Source organism: Mustela putorius, unplaced genomic scaffold (genome assembly GCF_011764305.1).
Source record: "Mustela putorius furo isolate JIRA1106 unplaced genomic scaffold, ASM1176430v1.1 tig00004007_pilon_pilon_pilon, whole genome shotgun sequence".
NCBI lineage: Eukaryota > Metazoa > Chordata > Mammalia > Carnivora > Mustelidae > Mustela > Mustela putorius.
Window position 1 is genome coordinate 7934934 of NW_025422145.1, and position 18379 is coordinate 7953312.

At 49.5% G+C, this 18379-nt stretch overlaps 1 long non-coding RNA gene across 1 annotated transcript; it reads left to right on the forward strand.

Moving 5' to 3' along the window:
* Positions 1–15741: 15741 nt before the first annotated feature.
* LOC123389719 lies at positions 15742–16981 on the forward strand. The gene is made up of 2 exons (XR_006604367.1): positions 15742–15786; positions 16767–16981. It is a non-coding gene; the product is annotated as an uncharacterized LOC123389719 (long non-coding RNA).
* Positions 16982–18379: the final 1398 nt, after the last annotated feature.

Consider the following 18379-nt stretch of genomic DNA (forward strand, 5'->3'; position numbering starts at 1 on the left):
CTTTATTTTCAGTGGTTGCATACCATCCTGGCATATGGGTATCCCATAATACTCCTTGGTGTTACTGTCTTAGTGTATTGGACGTGGAGAATCGTTCCAGCCCCATTAAACAAATAAAGCATGTTTCTCGAACATGCTTCTGTATGTTCAGCTTGTTTTTATTCGTGACTATTTCCTTATGATAAATTCCTACCCAGGAGCTGTGTGGGGGTCTCCTTTAAACCCGGGGCCCTAAGTGACCACACAAGTGGCATGCCTGTGAAGCCCAGCCTGATGCTGGCATCCTCGTGGAAGAATGAGGCAATGGGACACAGGAGGAGGAACTTTCAGCAGAGGTTAGAAAGGACCCCGAAGGGAGAGACCAAATGCTGTTAAGCAGCTACGGTAGACCAGGCACTGTCCACTGCATCATCTTCCTCTTGGGAACCACCCATCCCCCACTCGGGGCACCTGGACCATCGCTGGATGGCAAGGCTGAGCACCTAACTCCACCTGGCTCCAGTGATTGGTTCAGGGCTCCAACCTGGGCTTCAGGGATTGGTTTAGGGCTGGGGATGTGACTGCTGCTGAGCCAATCAGGGTTTGAGCGGGGATGTGCCTGCTGCCCTGCAGAAAAAGCCTGTCTCGAATTGAGCCAACAAGAAGAGAAGGGGTGTGTGTGTGTGTGTGTGTGTGTGTGTGTGTAAGAGACAAGCACAGAGAAGCAGAGAGACGCCAACAAAAAGATCTAACTTCATCCGAAGCCTCTGCTGCACTTTGCACTTACACGTACGGATAAACGTCCTCCGATGTTTGTTAAGTCTGGTGTGACCTCGGTTTCGGTCACAACCAAAAGAGCCCCACCGGACCCAGATAATATGACCATTTTCGTGTTCCCTGTGAAGGAGCTGAGCTCAGAGAAGTTACAGTCCATGTTGAACATCTCACAGCTGGTCCACAGCCCTCCCCGGGTCTGACCCGGGAGCTCAGGCTCTTCCTGTGACTCAAGCCACCAGGTGCACGTGGGGGGTTGGGGGTACAAGGAAGATGACAGAGGAGCGCCGATGGGGCGGGCAGAGGGAGTCTCTGTTGCAACCGAACCTGTTCCAGCCTTGGATATCACATCCCTCTTTCCTGAACACACTGTCCTGCGAATTGCTTTTGGGGACACTGTTCTACTCTCTGGATAGCCCAGGTTTCCCTGAGCATCTTGGTCCAGGCTATCTATCTATCTATCTATTTATTTATTTATTTATCTATTTATTTATCTATCTATTTATTTATTTATCTATTTATCTATTTATTTATCTATCTATCTATCTATTTATTTATTTATCTATTTATCTATCTATTTATTTATCTATCTATCTATTTATTTATCTATTTATTTATTTATCTATTTATCTATTTATTTATCTATTTATCTATTTATTTATTTATCTATCTATCTATCTATCTATTTATTTATTTATTTGACAGGCAGAGATCACAAGTAGGCAGAGAGGCAGGCAGAGAGAGAGGAGGAAGCAGGCTCCCCAATGAGCAGAGAGCCCGATGCGGGGCTTGATCCCAGGACCCTGAGATCACGACCTGAGCCAAAGGCAGAAGCTTAACCCACTGAGACACCCAGGCGCCCCGGTCCAGGCTCTTTTTACCTCCCACCCTGAACATTGATCGAAATAGGAGATTTATTCTGAGAAGGGCCAGTCACTCTGAAATTATCCCAACTGCAGAGCTCTGTTCTTCTGGACTGGACTGCCCCCTGGGGCTGGAGGCTCTGACTGACCTACGGGGGCACTCTTACACACCCCAACACTCTCTCCCCCTTCCAGGGTGACCACAGTAGCTTTGGGTCTTGACACATCTTGTTTCGTATAATGAAATTTTATGGTGTTACGTGCCCCCCCCAACCCCGAGACCTCTTTAATGACCCTGATGGATACAGAAACACAGGTCAGTTTGAGGAACTTCTTTCTAGAGATGTTGGTGAATAACAGAAACTTCCTTTGACCGAATTTTAGTGTCCCTGTTGCCCTTGGATAACATCCCTGCAGACTCAGAGCCTAAAACAGGGTTTGGGTGGCAACTCCCAGCTGACAGTTTGCCCCAACGTGCATTCTCTGCTGGGGCATAGCCAGGAGTTCCAATCTGTGAGGAAAGGCAGGTGATGTGAGAAGTAATGGGGACTGATGGAGTCCCACAGTTCGGGGTTCAGATTTCGATTCCGTCACTGACTGGCTGTGCCTTTGGGCAGGTTACTTCACTCTCTAGCCTCAGTGTCTTTAATGTATAAAAGGAGACTGATGATAGCCCCTACCTCCTCGAAGATTTGATGCGGGGACTTGTTAATCCACGCAAAGCGTTTGACACTATGCTGTGAGACACTTCATGTTTGACAGACGAGGTGACGGCCGTGTCGCGCCGTGAGTTATTTACAGAACTTGGGTAGGAAGCCAGCCCCATCCGAACAAGGCTGGTCATGTCTCGTGGTTGCCAGCTTCCTGCTACTTCTCCTCTCTCATCTCCTCTGCAACCCCCGGCAGCTTGAAGAGCGACCGTCCGTGGCGTGGCATTGGCATTGTGCTGAGGACATTGTGGGTGGTGTCCATCATGTGTCTCAGCCTCGGCTGGGCTCCGTGGTTAGGTCTCTGGGCCTCCTCTGAGCTACACGGGAGGGGATGCTGGGAGTCGATAGGGCTTGAATGTCATCAACAGCTAAGACAGAGACTGTCTTCGAGCCTATTCCAGGGAAAAGCTTTGAAACTGCTCCTCAGACCCATTTCAAACAAGAGAAAGACACCACTCGGGCACAAATCCCTCTGGCAAGAGTGTCTCCCATTAAGGCTTTCTTTGTGTGGGCCAGACAGTGGACTGCGATAAGCCAGGCTGGCAAAAGGAAGCAGTATTCCTGTGAGAAGTACAGGACCGTTTCTCTGAGATGGCTTTTGTTGGGTGAGCTGTCACTGACCTTAGGGGGAGGGGACCATGATGAGGAAACGGTTTCCAGAACCGTTATGTGAAGAGAAGATGAAGAGGGAAGCTTCCTGAGTAGCCCGCCGGCAGGGGTCCCCACCCCCACCCCCCCACCCCTGCTCCCCTCCACCCCCTCACCCCACCCCCGCCAAGAAGGATGAGAAAAGCGTTTATGATGTTGCTTAAAAGGGATGGTGGTGGGGTGGTGACAAGTGGCTTCTACCCAGGTTCTTCTCTCCTGAGGGAGCCTTGGAAACAACATCATCAGTACCTTCAATATGGCTTCCTCCTCCTCCTGGTCTCCGCCATCATCATCATCGTCATCACGGGTTCCATTTTTGAAGTGCCTGGGATGTGCTGGGACTTCACACCCACTCTCTCGTGTTACCACCATCACAGATATGTGAGGTAGTCTGATTCATTTCTGGTTTATAGATAAGGAACTTGACAGACCGAGATCACAAGTAGGCAGAGAGGCAGGCAGAGATAGAGGAGGAAGCAGGCTCCCCACAGAGCAGAGAGCCCGAAGGCAGAGGCTTTAACCCACTGAGCCATCCAGGCGCCCCTGAGGGGTAATTTCTAAGCCCTTGCCATGGCATGCCTGGTTTGCCTGGGGACCTTGGGTCACATGATGTGATTTAGGGTAGGGACTAGCCACATATAGAGGACAGTCTGTCCATCTCATTTAGGGTGAGGACTTTGAGTCCCACTATCAACTCCAGAAGGGCAAATGCCTTCATATCCGAATCAAACTATGTTCTCTTTTAAGTTGGGGACAGTGTCTTTTTATTTCCATATCCTTCACCTTCAGCCCAGGGATTGGCACATAGGAAATGCTCAAGAGTTGGTCCAATAAATGAGTTAGTCTGTCTGTGGTTTGACACCTTCGGAACTAGCTACCTTTTCTAGGGATTGTGAAATAAAAAATGCTTTATTGCTCCACATCTTGGAGCCTTGACCCAGACATCCCCTAGTGAGAAGCAGCTGAATCACAGATCACCCCCTATAGTGTAGACGCCTGCCCTTGACCTACGACTAGGGGTCACATCGGAAACCACAGTGGCGTCCTTGGTAGGTCGCACCAAGCTCATACAGCGTTTCTCCCCTGTCTGCAGACATGTGGGCTTCTGGTTACAGCTCAGACTCTTCCTTTGGTGGGTGACTGGGTTGTGACTATTCCCTCTTTGAGATGCTCCCCCACACCCCCCATTCCTCTCTTCAGGAACTCCCTGGAGACCGCCTGTCCTGTATTTTGTCAAACCCTCTCCAAACTCACCTTCCAAAACCCACACTGTTGAAAGGCATCTCTCCATTTTTGTGTGGGGTGGGAAGTAACAGGAAGAAAAGAACTTGATTTATGTCGCTGTAGATACGCGTCCCCAGTGGGACGTCCCCATCGCAGAGGGAGAGCATCAGGCAGACCCACGTCTGCCCAGACAGAGAGAAAGAGAGCCCCTGAGTGGAGGTGATGGGGGAAACAGAGGCGGAAGAAGAATTAATAAATTTCCTTACTTACTGACAAGCCCTTGAGACAGGCAGAGTGACTCTCCTCTAGGGACTCAACTACCCTCACCTTGAGGCTTTGCTAAGGGCAAAGGACAATCCTAGCCTGACCGACCCCCTATCCCCCACCAGGATCCTGTAAGTCTACTTTAAAAATGCCATTAGGAAACTTTATCTCTAAACCTCCAAGATAGTGTCGAGGATCATTCACAAGCACATGACCCACCGATAGACATCTGAAGGTTCTTAGAAGAAAGTTTTTATCGCTGGTAATGAAAGACCTTTTCCCCAGACAATAGCTAGCCCCTCAAGGTCCTGGAAACCTTGCTTCCAAAATTCCTTAGAGACTTCCGCCATCCCTAATCGCCTCCCCAACTGACAAGTATATAATAGACTCTCTTCCCCGGGGCAGCAGCTCTTCCTGCCACGGGTCCCATCCCCGTGCTTTAATAAACCACCATTTTGCACCAAACATGTCTCAAGAATTCTGTCTTGGTCCTCGGCTCTGGACCTCACCCCACCGAACCTCACCTGTGTTCTAGAACTTCATCAGAGGGACCCGGGATACACAGAGCCAAACTGTGATTTCAGTTTCTACCTCATCTTGGCAAACTGTTCTCTCTCTTTTTTTAGGATTGTATTTATTTATTTATTTGTAAGACAGAGAGCAGACAAGCAGGGGGAGCAGCAGAGGCAGAGGGAGAAGCAGGCTACCCGATGAGCAAGGAGCCCAATGTGGGACTCCACCCCAGGACCCTGGGATCACGACCTGACCCCAAAGCAGACGCTTAGCCAACTGAGCCATCCAGTTCACCCTTGGCGAACTGTTCTTCATCCCTGAGATCCTAACTTCACAGACATGAACACTGCCTCCTGCAGACCTGGCCGGTGTCCCTGGTACACGTTCTCGTAGCACGATGTTGCTTCCGCCTGTGGGACTTGGCTTGGCTGCAAGTTTACCTGCTCCTCTACGGGGCTCTTTTTCCTTTCCTTCCTAATTCTGCTCCCATGAGCAAAGGGCATTTGCAAACAGGGTGGGCATATTGTATTCACTCCTGGCTCAAGTCAGTCCCTGCCCCCAGCACAGCTCCAGGCACGTGCACACTTGTTAAATCGTCCCTCGTATTACAAGCCAGGCTCAGAGGGCCAAAGTGACTCTCCCCACGGATGCACAGCCCGGAAACAGCAGAGCTGGGACAGAAATCCTCTGGACGCTGCTTCCTATGCCCTCTTCTCCCGGCAGCCTCAATCCGGACGGAAAGGGAGTAGGGAGCTCCGGGCAGGTTCCAGGAGACCCTTATCAGGGGCAGCTGCTATCTGACTCAAAAACCCAGGAGGCAGGAGCTGCAGAGAAAGGACAAAAGGCTGTTTATTATCCACCGGGCTTTAGAGGGATACTGTCGTTAGCAGGTTATTTCCGAGGGACCAAGGACTTTGACCCCTATATTGAGGAAAGTGTCACCCAGGAAAATGCTGCTTTATGAACTGCTCCCCTGGCCTTTGGGCAAGTGGAGGACAGAAGCTTTAAATGGGGTCAGGAGAGGACATTAAAAATGGCATTCTACTGAAATTCAGGCTCTATCATGCCTCCATTTCTAAAGGCAGAAAAGGCTATTCATTTCAGCTCAGCAAGTGATGTTTTACTTTGTCTGAAGACCGCGGGATGCATTGAAATACACGGGGGCAGAGCCACCTGGAGCTTGGTCTCAAATGGGCTGCGTCAGAGCTGTGGAACCTAGGGAAAGTCGCTTACCCTCTCTGTGCCTCCGTTTCTTAGTGGGCGGTAGGAGGACAATAAGATCTACCATTTGTGGTATTGGGAAAAGTCTTAGTACTTATTTAAATTAATGTCCCCGTCATTAGAATGAGGCAAACCACTGTGATCGTGAAGGAAGGGATAGGAAGAAGGAACAAGTGGCTTTCCGGGCCCCCTCCCAGCAAGGGTTCCGTAATTCCCCTCCAAGTTTGTTGATTTTCTCTGCGCGTTAACATGCGTCAGGATTGATGTTTGGGGCCAACCGTTTGCCACCCAAGCATGAACAAATTAGGGTCTTGGCCATTAAACACCTCCCTGGACTTTTTTTTAAGGTGAAGAAAGGGACATCTTTCAGATTCCTGGTTGGAGATTAGAGAGCTCCCCCTTACCTCATCTAGCAATCTAACCATTGCCTTATTCAGCGTGGACAGTGAGGGCCGACGTTTGGGGGGTATTTACCGTGAGTCAGATGCTGGGTCAACCTCCAGATGTTAATGTGTCATCTCATTTGATCCTCAGGCTGCAAAGGTAAATACTTGCCATTATCCCTATTTCACTAGTGAGAGAACAAGGCTCAGAGAGGTTAGGCAGCATGCCCAAGGCCACACAGCGCAATGCTGGCCTTTGAATCAGGCGGTTTAAGTCCACAGCCCATGCTGGAAACTACCAAGCGACCCCACTCCCAGCCGAGCAGACTTCTCCACAGAGAGTCCCGTGATGTCTAAGGCCAAAGATTTGTAAGACCCTCAGCTGTAACGTGGGAATCAGGAGAGTCACTGAGTCTTATTCTTAGCGATTTCGGGGTCTGCACAGAAGTGCGTTGATGGCAAGAGGAGTCGAGAATGAAAAATGGAAGTGTCCTGTTACAAGATCCGCTCTAAGGAAAGAGGATGGTGATGTACCCAGAAGGGGGGACACAGAAGGCTCTTGGTGATGACGAAACGTGAGCTCAGTCCTTCTGTTAACTTGTGAGAAAATGTTTTATTAAGATCCGTAAATAGCAAATCAGTTCAAAGCAAAGATGTTCTAGGCATGGTTCTGTAAAGTTTGGTTTTATTGTGATGTATTTGGTCTCTGGGCTGTGGGTCACTGTGAGTGGAATGGCCTGATAAGGGTAGAAGATCATTTGTGGGCTTCATAGAGCAGTGGTCTTGGCCTGAACTGAACCTCGAGGGAGAAGTATGGGTCTAGCTAGGAGACAAGGAAGCGGCTGGTAGAGGCCCTCGCAATGTACTCCCGCTATCTACAGAGTGTGCGAGGCTCGGGCTGCAGGGCCCTGCGAATAGAATGGGACCCCAAATGTCACACCTGCTGGAAGGTTGAGGCTGAGGTTTATGTCTGACACCCTCTGCATGTCTTGCAAATCCTGTCCTGGTGACTTTTGTCGACAATGGGGCCATAGTCCCCTGGCCTTTAGGGCCATGGCCTTGCTTTTAGAAAGTCTAGAAACCAGAACCCTCCACACACTGTTATGGTCCTGGGGAAGCCTCCAGGAGCACAAAGAACATTTGTCAGGTGTTAGAGGCCCTAAGATGTCCCTTGTGCTGTGGAATCAGATGTCCCAACATGACTTAAAGCTCTGACCAGGTTTTATTCAACATCAAAATTACAACAGTGTTTAAATTCTAGCCCTCGCACCACCATGGAACACAGGCACGAAGGGGACAGATTCCATCTCTGCCTCCTTCATTCCCAGGTGAGGAAAGAGTACGTAAAAACTATTAAGTCTAACACTTCCTCTATGCGAGGACAAGTCTTACTTGAAGAGTAAAAACTAATGTCAGTACACGATCACAGAATACAAACTGTGCACGTTTTGTGGCAGAAGACTCCAAATCGGTATAAATGGTCCTAAATAAGACCCTGGACTGAAGGGAGCAAGTGTCTTACAGTCGTAAAAGCTGCCTCCACCCCTCCAAACCAAGAGACTCGTGAGTTCCCAAGGGCGAAGAAGGTAAAGAGAAATGAAATACCATGCTTTATTGGTTGAATGAAACTAGCCCTGAAAGTTAAGCAACTTAGGTCATATTTGGAAATTTGTTTCAAGCCCGGGAATCAGAACAGAAAAACAGATATCTATTAGTATTTGAAATTTTTTATTCTCATTTTAAGTGTATTTCTGATGACATCATGTCCAGTTGCTTCCCCCCCCCCCTTCATTCTGTGATTATTTTTAAGATCAGAATGGTTTTTGAGGAAGTGCTTTGTCTGAAATTTACAAATCAGTGGTTTGGGTGCTATATGTTGGGGGAGGGGAAGGTGGGAGAGATTGCTGGTCGCCATAGATGGCTCTAAGACAATTGAAGTGGGCAGTTGAAAGAACAAAAGAAATCTTGACTGCGATGCACAGCTGTCTGGTTAATGAGGCTTGCCAGAGGCTCGGGAACTCTGGTGAGTTTGAAGTTTCCAGTCTGAGCTCATTTCCAAATCTGTGTCGATGACAGGTCTCTGCGTGCTCAGGGAGTGCCTCTGTTCTGAATTTGAATTGATACTGTTTCTGTGCCTGCAGGGTTGTCTTACACTTGGGTGCCCCTTCCCCAGTAGCTGATGAGGGGAGCAGGTCTGGGAGGGATTGGGGGCCCAGCTGCAGCAGCTGTGGCAAATTACTGCGTTTTTGTACTCGGGGCCGATGCCCAGTGTCACTGGCTTTGTCTTGAAAGTTAAACCCTATAGGGAAGCAAACTTGGCCACCCCAAAATGTGTCTCCTTAGCATGTGGATTTTTTTTTTTTTTAAATGCTGATCTTTTAGAAACAGAAGGCTCTGGAAGAGATTTTGTCCTTTCCCCTAAATGCCTAAAAGAATTTAGACAGAGGCCCGGCTGCAGGAAGGAAGTGATCCCCACAGATAACCCAGCAAACATTCGTTTATCAAACATTTACCTCTTCCTGTGAATTGTCTTCCTCCCCCTTTGAAGTCCCAGAGGCCTACCGCCTTCTCCTCAGCTCTGGATGACGTAGAAGCCTTCACTTCCTGACTGCCTGGGGGCCGCCTCTTCTTAGGTGATTAAATTTGATTCTCTCCCGTTCATCTGTCTCCTGTCCATTCGATTCCTAGGCCAGCAGAAACAACCTTGAAGGGTGCGGGAAAATTTTTCCTCCTCAGCAGTGGTCTGGTAATTATGATCCAGGATATAGTGAGTGGTTCAGAACCTGGGAGACCCGAATCCTTCTCCAAAGCACCAAGATCCTGACGTTCTCCGAGATGCTCTATGATTTCCACCTCGCAAATTATAGCTAGATCGCTAGTCTTTGGGAGTCTCTCCTCCCTAGCACGCCCAGCTAGAATTTTGGCTCTGTTGGTTGCTAGACAATGAAATGCCCATGAGAAGATTTTTGCTAGAAGCTAGCAAAGATGACTGTCTTGCCAGGAAGTAGAAGATCCTGTTCTGACCACCTACCTAGAATCCTGGGGATGGACGATGTCACAAGACGGGGGTGTTCGCCATGCAGGGGAGGGAATTAGGGTTCAAAAGAAAAGAAAGAAGATTGTTCTCTATGGCAGTGACCGTGTCCTGTTGACTAAAATCCCTTTCCCCAGAGCCCCTGGGTGACTCCGTTAATTAAGCACCCACCTCTTGATTTCAGCTCACGTCATGATCTCCGTGTCATGGTGTCGAGCCCCTCATCGGGGTCTGCACTCTGTGGGGAGTCTGCTTGAGGATTCTATCTTTCCCTCCCTCCCTCTAGTCCTCCCCCTGCTCACGTGTGTGCGCTCTCTCTGTCTCCCTAAAAATAAATACATAAATCTTTAAAAAACTAAATAAACAGACCACTTCTCCCAGCCTCTCTCAAAGGTTAGGATGCCCCCAGGACTGGGTTCCAAGCAGGAGTGAGTGACACACGTCTTCTCCAGGCCTATCCCCCACATTCTCACATGTAACTCTCCAGCCATTCCCTGTCCCCCAACTGAATTTCATGGTGAGGAATAACCTTGGAACACCTTGGCGGAAAAGGCAGAGCTTCCTCCGGCCTGGGTCCCTGAGTGGGACCCAGGGGACCCTGTCCCTGAGTGACAGTTAGGAATAGAACCTCTCCATGGATTTGGAATCTCCTTGAACGCTATGTGAGAAAAAATAAGCTTCTGCTGGATTTCAGCTAATAAATAACCGTGGATCTCTTGGTTATAGCAGCTCCTGCCCTAACTAATCCTCAGGACTTGAGGAACCAAGAGAAGGCATGACCGAAGAGAACATCTTGAATGGCATCTGGGGGGATAGATCATATCTTGTATAAAGCCCCAAACGCAAAATGGGGCTCCTGGGTGGCTGAGTGGGTTAAAGCCTCTGCCTTCTGCTCAGGTCATGGTCTCAGGGTCCTGGGATCGAGCCCCGCATTGGGCTCTCTGCTCAGTAGGGAGCCTGCTTCCTCCTCTCTCTCTGCCTGTCTCTCTGCCTACTTGTGATCTCTGTCAAATAAATAAAATCTTAAAAAAAAAAAAATAGAGAAAGAGTCCCAGGAAAATGGGTTAGAATCCCAAACATGAGGCCGTGGATCTGAAGTCTGCGTATTACGGCCTTGGCAGCACGAGTCAGAGAAGGAAGGGGCTTGGAGTATCTGAGCAAACTTCCAGAAGGTAGGAACTGCCACAGAAAGGCACAGCACTTTGGAACTTGGCCACAAGATGATACCAAGGGGCAAAAATAAAGCAAGACTGAGGACGTGCATTCTAGCTTTGGCTCTCGGTCTGTCCTTGTCTCTGGCTCAGCATGATAATTAAGAGCCTAGGTTCTGGGGTGAGGTGCCTAGGTTCAAACCCATCCTAAAATGCATTTGCTTTGCAGCTTTTGGGAACAACTCTTAGCTCCTCTGTTTCCTTGCCTTTAAAACACAGGATTCATAGAAGTGCCGGTTTCATGGGCTGGGCTTTGAGATTTAAATGAGATGTTCTATGTAAAGCCCTCAGCATGGTCCCCCACTCACTATGCTTGGGAAGTATGATCTATCATTATCCTTAATAAATCCCTTTTCAGTGGAGGAAGAGAGGCCACAAACAGACTGGGTATAGAATTCAACCCCCCAAAAGCCTCCTAGAGGTATTTATTCCTGAGGTCTAGGTGGTCTCCTCACCTTGCCCAGAAAGCCCCTGCTTCCCCCGGGATAGCCCTGGAGGGGGACAAGGGGTGGTAGTCTGGGCGCCGTCTTCCCATGGAGTAGAATCTCAGATCAGGCAGCGTGTGAGCCACGTGGAGAGCAGCCCCCGAGCCCTTGGACTGAGCGGAGGGAGAGATGGATTTGCCGCGGAACTCCTCCACCCAGAAGCAGAGGAAAGAAAGCAGACGTTAAAAATGGAATGCAAATTGCCTTAAAACAAAAGCCGACCCAGTGCTAAATAGTCTGAGTCCCCTCTCCTTGCTCCTTTCTTTCATTTTTCCAAAGACACAAAGCTCCCGCGGGAACCTTTTTGCAAGGAAGAGCTACTACCTTTTTTCTACCCCACGCATCTGGTGATCCAAACCCACTGATAGGCAGAGAAGGGAATTTTCTAGGTAACTTTGTATCCTTACCTCTTCTTTCCCTGTTCCCAGCCCCAACGAAGCCCAGTGTCCTGGAATAATAGTGAAAGATCCCGTCACCTTATATTAAATGGGTCTTTCTAACCTTTATAATCAAGGTGGGCATTTACTATCCATAATTAGCACCATACTTTATTGTGTGCCTTATAGATGCCAATCCTCTGTGCTTTGCTCACATGATCTCGTGTGATTTCATACCACAGCAGTAAATATCCTGGCTTGCATTTTCTCAGAGGAGGAAACAGTTTCTGGGGAGTAGCATTCAGGAGGTGGGGGTGGGGCCGGGACTTGCTGGTGGGTGGGACACCGAGGTCACGCTCTGTTCAGCACAGGGTATGTCATTCATCCTTCAGTTCTCAACCTTGGTGGCCCATTCTCAGCTCCTGGAGAACTTTGTTTAAAAAAAAAAATTTTTTTTAATTTAAAAATTAAAAAAAATTTTTTTAATTTAAAAATTAAAAAAAAAATTTTTAATTTAAAAATTAAAAAAATTTTTTTTAAATTTAAAAATTTAAAAAAAATGTCTGGGCCTCATTTCAGGTGAAAAGAATCCAAATTTATGGGGTAGACAGATGCCTGGTCATCTTGATGAAGTTGTAGAACCTAGGTGAGGTTCAGTGGGCTGAGGTCCGGAGCCGATGACCAAGAAAGAATTCTTGAGACATCTTTGGTGCAAAATGGTGGTTTATTAAAGCACGGGGACAGGACCCTAGGGCAGGGAGAGCTGCTGCCCCAGGTTGTGAGGGATGGCAGGTTATGTACCCTGGCTTGGGGGAAGGTGAGGGAAAAGTGGGGTGTCAATGAAGATTTCATATGCTAAAGAGGGCCTACAGGGTGCAGGGTTCCAGGAAGTCTTGCTGCTTGATCAGTGTTGTCTTTTGGCAAGCCATTAACATCAAGATAGTAGGGAGATTCCTGGTGGAATTTCACAGTCCTGCTATCAAGCATCTTTGTTAGTGAGATTTCGGTATAGAAGAAACTTAACTTTACATTTCCTGCTACCTCCAACTCCTTCCGTTTTATGGAGGGGAGTGTGCTGTTGGGCTAGAGGAACTGAGTTGTTTGGCTCTGGAAATTGTGCTATTGTTAAGATAGCTTCTTTGTTGCAAATGTCTAGGACAATGGTAAACCAAGGGAGATCCTGTCTTGCAGGATTGTTAACTATTTGCTTTTCCTTGAGGGCAGCCAGGGGTGCCTGAGGAATGTCACGCAGATGACCGAGGGGAGCGGTTTGCAAGGTGCCAGCTTTTGCTTTGTCCTCAGCCGGCCTCCTGCTCCCTCATCAATCTGGCGTTTTTGAAAAGCCCATCATGTGATTCTTGGTTTTCATTAGGGTAAACTTCACAAAGCATCAGATCAGCCATTGTAAGTGTACAGTTCAGGGCCACTCCGTACATCCAGCCCCTCTTTCCACACTCAGTACACTTCTGCCCCCCAAAAGGAACCCCTGACTCATCAGCAGTCGCTTTCCCCGTCTTCCCCGCTCCCAGGCCCTGGCATCCTACATTCTGCTTTCTGTCCCTGTGCATTTCCCTCTTCTGGACATTTCTTGCAGATGGAATCATGCGGTGTATACGGCCTTCTGCGTCGGGCTTCTTTCGCTTTCTGGCATGTTCTCAAGGTTCATCTGTGTTGTAGCCGGTGACAGTGTTCAGGGCAGGCTGCCCCCAAAATATGCTGCTTTGCCATATTGATTATCTTCAGTTAAATTTACTTAAGAGGCAGCTGGTAGGAGAAGGACACTCTGACCCCCGAGAAAGCAGGAGATCAACCTCTCGTGGGAATCCTGCCCTCCCGGGGGGGCGGGGGGGGGGGGGCATCTTTATCTCCAGCGATACCAAGCGTTCAAAGCCGAAAAGGCTCTGTAAACAACCTTTTCCACTCCCTTAGCAGCTTACTAGCCCACGATCAAACTTCTTTGTCTTTTATCGATTCCTCACAAACGTATTGTTCCTTTGCCAAAAGGTATGAAAGCTGCAGACTGTGGTCACTTCCTTGAGGCTCATATTTCTATGAGCAACCTCCTGTAGGAAATTAAAATGTGCTTCCCCGCCCCTCGATCATTGTCAATTTATTTTATTTTATTTAAAGATTTTATTTATTTATTGGATAGAGATCACAAGTAGGCAGAGAGGCAGGCAGAGAGAGAGAGGAAGGCAAGCAGGCTCCCCGCTGAGCAGAGAGCCCAATGTGGGACTCGATCCCAGGATCCTGGGATCATGACCTGAGCCAAAGGCAGAGGCTTTACCCCACTGAGCCACCCAGGTGCCCCAATCTTTGTCAATTTAATTATTAGCCAAAGAAAGAAGTCTTCCTCCCCTCCCTCCGCAGGCATCAGAACTCCCTTTCTTTGGCCACATCGTGGAAGTAGTATTAAGGATTAAGTATTAACATAATATATGTACTAAGGATTGCCACTGCCTACGAAGCCTTGAACCCTTGCAAACATCATGTGAAGTTTTGGGGGGGCACGTGTGGGTTTCGTTTTGACAGGGGAGAAACTCAGGACGTGTGATGTGCTCGAGATCTTAGGAAATCTGTCCGCTCTTTTATCTCCATGCCAAGGGTCCTCTCCCAACATGACCCATCCTTGACCAAACCCAGCAAACCGTTTTCATACTGGAGAGGGCAGGAGTCCTGTCCTCTGGTGTTTTCCTCAGTAACACCCACATAAACTCAGACCCTCTAGCCTTCCAGGGTGCATGTGTTGGAGATGAGGAAGGAGCTCGATTCTTGGGTCCCTTTCTGTCTTGGCAGCTCCTCTGTCCACCACCGATGAAGATTTAGAAGCCCCTGAGTGTAAATATCTCACTCATTTCCGGAAACTCAAACCCTCCCTTTCCTCCTCCTTTTCATCCGTTCCTCTGTCTGTCCTTCCTTCCTTCCACAATAGTGAAGCAACTCCTTTTGTGTCCTTAGGAACACGACCATCTGGAGATACAGAGCTGAGTAAGACACACGTGGGGTTTGATATGGGGGAGTCAACGGTCTAGTAAGGAAAAGCAGTGAAATCAAGCAAAAATCACACCAGATTGGTTGCTTGTTTACCCGAGAGATGGGCGCCGCAGAGGACATGCGCAGGATCCCTGAGAGGCTGTCGGCAGGGGCTGGCCCCGTCTGGGGCACGAAGCAGCGGCCCTCCGGCACCTGTGTGCTTCAGCGGGGACCCCTGTCTCGGGGTCGCCGGGCGGGGCGGGGCCGGGCCGGGAGTCAGCATTTATAACAGGCCCATGGGTGCGGCTTTTGTGACACTTTGAGGAAGTGATGAGTGAGCGGGGACCCTAGGGATGCTTAACAGCCAGCTAGGGAGGCTCCCCTTCCGATCGGGCGCATTCCTTTTTGCCTGCGGGAGCCAGAGCTGTGCCCTGATACACCTTTCCGGCCCGAGCCCTCAGCCTGGCAGACATGGGTGGAGGAGGGAACCCTTAGGCAGCAGAAGGGACATCGACTTTCTGTTTTTCACAGATATTTCATAAACTCAGCAGAGGAGGGTCTGGAGTCTTGAAATTTCTAGAGACGGTAGTGTAAGGTTTTATAGGCGAGATAAACGTGACACCGGGTGAGGTAGGCACTGAAAGACCCCTCTCCCGGATAGACCCCTCCCCTGGTAGATAGATAGGATAACTAACTGCTTGTTTGCTTTTCTGTAAACCGCTGGCTTTTAGGTATGAAATTAGGTTATCAATTGTGTGAATTGTTCTCTTACCTTTCTCTAGCTGCGTGGCTCATAGAAATAATAGAGACGCCATGATGGCACTCCTCCCTTCCCCCTTCTTGCTCCCATTCCCCACCTCTCCTTTCGCGCGGCTCACTCCCCCCTCCCCGCCGCTCTCTTCGCGCGCCCGGGTTCCTGGAGCCAACCCGCAAACTCCAAGTATGCCTTTTTTCAAAAGTTCAAACTGTCCACCAATCAATTGCGCCCCACCCAAAACTTCCTATAAAAGACCCTGCTTCACTCCGGTCGGGGTGCTCGGTTAGCTGGAGCTGCCGACCACCCGCCGGTACCTGCGCGACAATAAACCTCTTGCTGTTTGCATCCAGTGGCAGTGTTGGATTCTTGGGTAAGGGGATCCGCGGGTCTTTCAGCACAAGGCAAGATTTATGAAAGGCACTCTCTGGCGAAGTTTCAGGGCTCAGGAGAAGGGGAGACAGGAAAGTCCTGCCGGGAGGAGGTGGGCACCCTCGGGGGGGGGGGGGGGTTCCTGGACTCCGAAAAGGGGAGTGGGGGAGGTGGCACTGGGACGGAGTCGGTGGGGGGTCTTCTATTGGGCCAAGGCAGGGCATGGGCTCACATCCATATATGGTAGGGTATGTGGTGATCGGAGGGTATGGGGTGGGGGGGTCCTGATACTTCTGTTTCCTGCATAGGTTTCGGGTTACCTGTGGAGCCGTTACCTATGGGTTACGTATGGCGGGAGAGTCAAGGGTTAAGGAAAGGGGGTGGAGGAGGCTGGAAGATGGTGGACCCCGGGGGTCATTTCTCTTGTTCCTCCTGCATTCCTGGAGCCAGAATTTTAAAGAATTTCTGGTCCCCTTCCCATGTTTAAAAATTAGAACTGGTGGGTGGCTCAGTGGGTTAAAGCCTCTGCCATTGGCTCAAGTCATGATCTCAAGGTCCTGGGATCGAGCCCCACATCGGGCTCTCTGCTCAGCAGGAAGCCTGCTTCTTCCCCTCTCTCTGCCTGCCTCTCTGCCTACTTGTGATCTCTGTCAAATAAATAAAATCTTTAAAAAAAAAATTAGAACTGGGAACAGCCCCCCCCAATGCCTCCCACCCCACGCATCTCTGGGTATCTGTTAACATTTATTAGGCACCTGCTGTGTACCACAAGCATCATTTGCCTTAACTAGTGCCATTGTCAGAACAACCCAGAAGGCTCAGTCTGATTAGCTGCAGTTTGTGAAGGAGAAAATGTAAATCAGCACTTGCCCCGCGGTCAGCCAGCCAGCCGGGCAGCCCCGGAGCCAGGATGGAATCCGCCTCCCTAACTCCAAAGCTATTCTCTTGGCGTGGCCTCCGCTGATCCGAATCTTTATTCAGATCTCCGCTGAACGTCGAGCCGTTCGTCAGAACACCCGGTGCTGGGACAGAGGCGGGCGGGCAGAAGCTGCTTTCGTGTCAGGAATCTCAAAAACGCGTCTCCGACCCAGTCCTCTCGCTGAAAAACTCCCCTGCTGCTATTTTACCGTGTTGACGACTTCATCTGAGAGTTTTTTGGTAGCAGATCTGAAAAAAAAATAAAGACTCGAACTAGCTTCATTGGTGGCACTACGTGCCTCCTTCCCTGTCCCTTCTCCTTCTGCCTTGTTTCTACTTGGCTTTCTCTCTTTTGCTGTCAGCAGCCTGAAAAGCCGAGCTGAGAAGCTCAACTCTTTCTTTACAGAAGATGGGGACCATTTTGTTATTTTTTTCCCCCTTCTACCAGGACTGGCAGCCTCACGAGCGACTGAGTAAACCGGCCCATTTATTAGGAGGTCCGTGACCGCTAATCAGACCACCGGCGCCGCCTCAAAAAAGATCCAGCCCATTCCAAGCCTCCCCTTGACCCCCCGGTGGAGAAGGTCCTTCCTTAAGCAGGTGTTCTCTGGACCAGCCTCGGGCAAAGGGAGCCGGTAATTTAATTAGAATCCCGGCTCTTTGGAGAGCGAAAAGTGATCATTTTTCATCACGGCTCCAAGGGCACCATTTTCCTGGCAGCTCTCCACCTTGCTTCCTAGTCAGTGTCAAAAAAAAAAAAAAATCTCCAGGAGCGGGATGTCACGGGAAGGACACAGAGTGTGCGACGAGACAGAGCTCCTCGACGTCAGAGCATTCCTCTGATTCCTGCCCTGGCTTGTTGTCCTGGAGGTTGTGAGTAACACGTGTAAGCGTCCTGAGAGGTGGCGGGCACCCAGCGAGTAGCAGCCACTGAGGCGACACTCGGCTGAGAGGGAGGCCCATTGTTGGGACCAACACGGCTCCGGCTGTCTCTGGGTACGTCGGGCCCTCCAAAGGCATCCCGTCTGTTAACCAGTTGCAAAATTCACCACCACTCCTTAGTGTGGTACATTATCATTTCCCTTTTACATCGAGGAAACTGAGGCTCAGAAAGGTTGCCTGAGGTCACAGAGCTAGCGACAGGGGAGCTCATACTTGAATCCCAGAGTCTGCATACTTAAATAGAGGACTGTAAGAACTTACTGCTTAGCCCTAGAGGTACTGCGACCAGAAAAACAGGTAATAGGGAGCTGTATAGGAGTCCCAATAGGGGGTTGCCTGATATCAGCCAGGCTTTTTTTTTTTTTTTTTTTTAAGATTTTTTTATTATTAGAGAGCACACATGCCCAAGTGCGGGGGAGTAGCAAAGGGAGAGAATCTGCAAGCAGACTCCCTGCTAAGCATGAAGCCCGACTTGGGGCTCGATCCCATGACCCTGAGATCATGACCTGAGCTGAAGCCAGGAGTTGGTTGCCCCACTGACGAGACCATCGGGGTGCCCCAGCCAGACGTTTTACATGCTCCTTCTCCTTCTTAAAACGTGTAAGTCCTGTCCTTATGGCCATTTTACTGATGAGGAAACTGAGGCAGGGAAGCGAAATAGCTCGACCCAGGCTACGCAGCTAGCAAGTAGATTCAGATTCATGTCTCGCTGACCGTACAGAGTGTTCTCTACA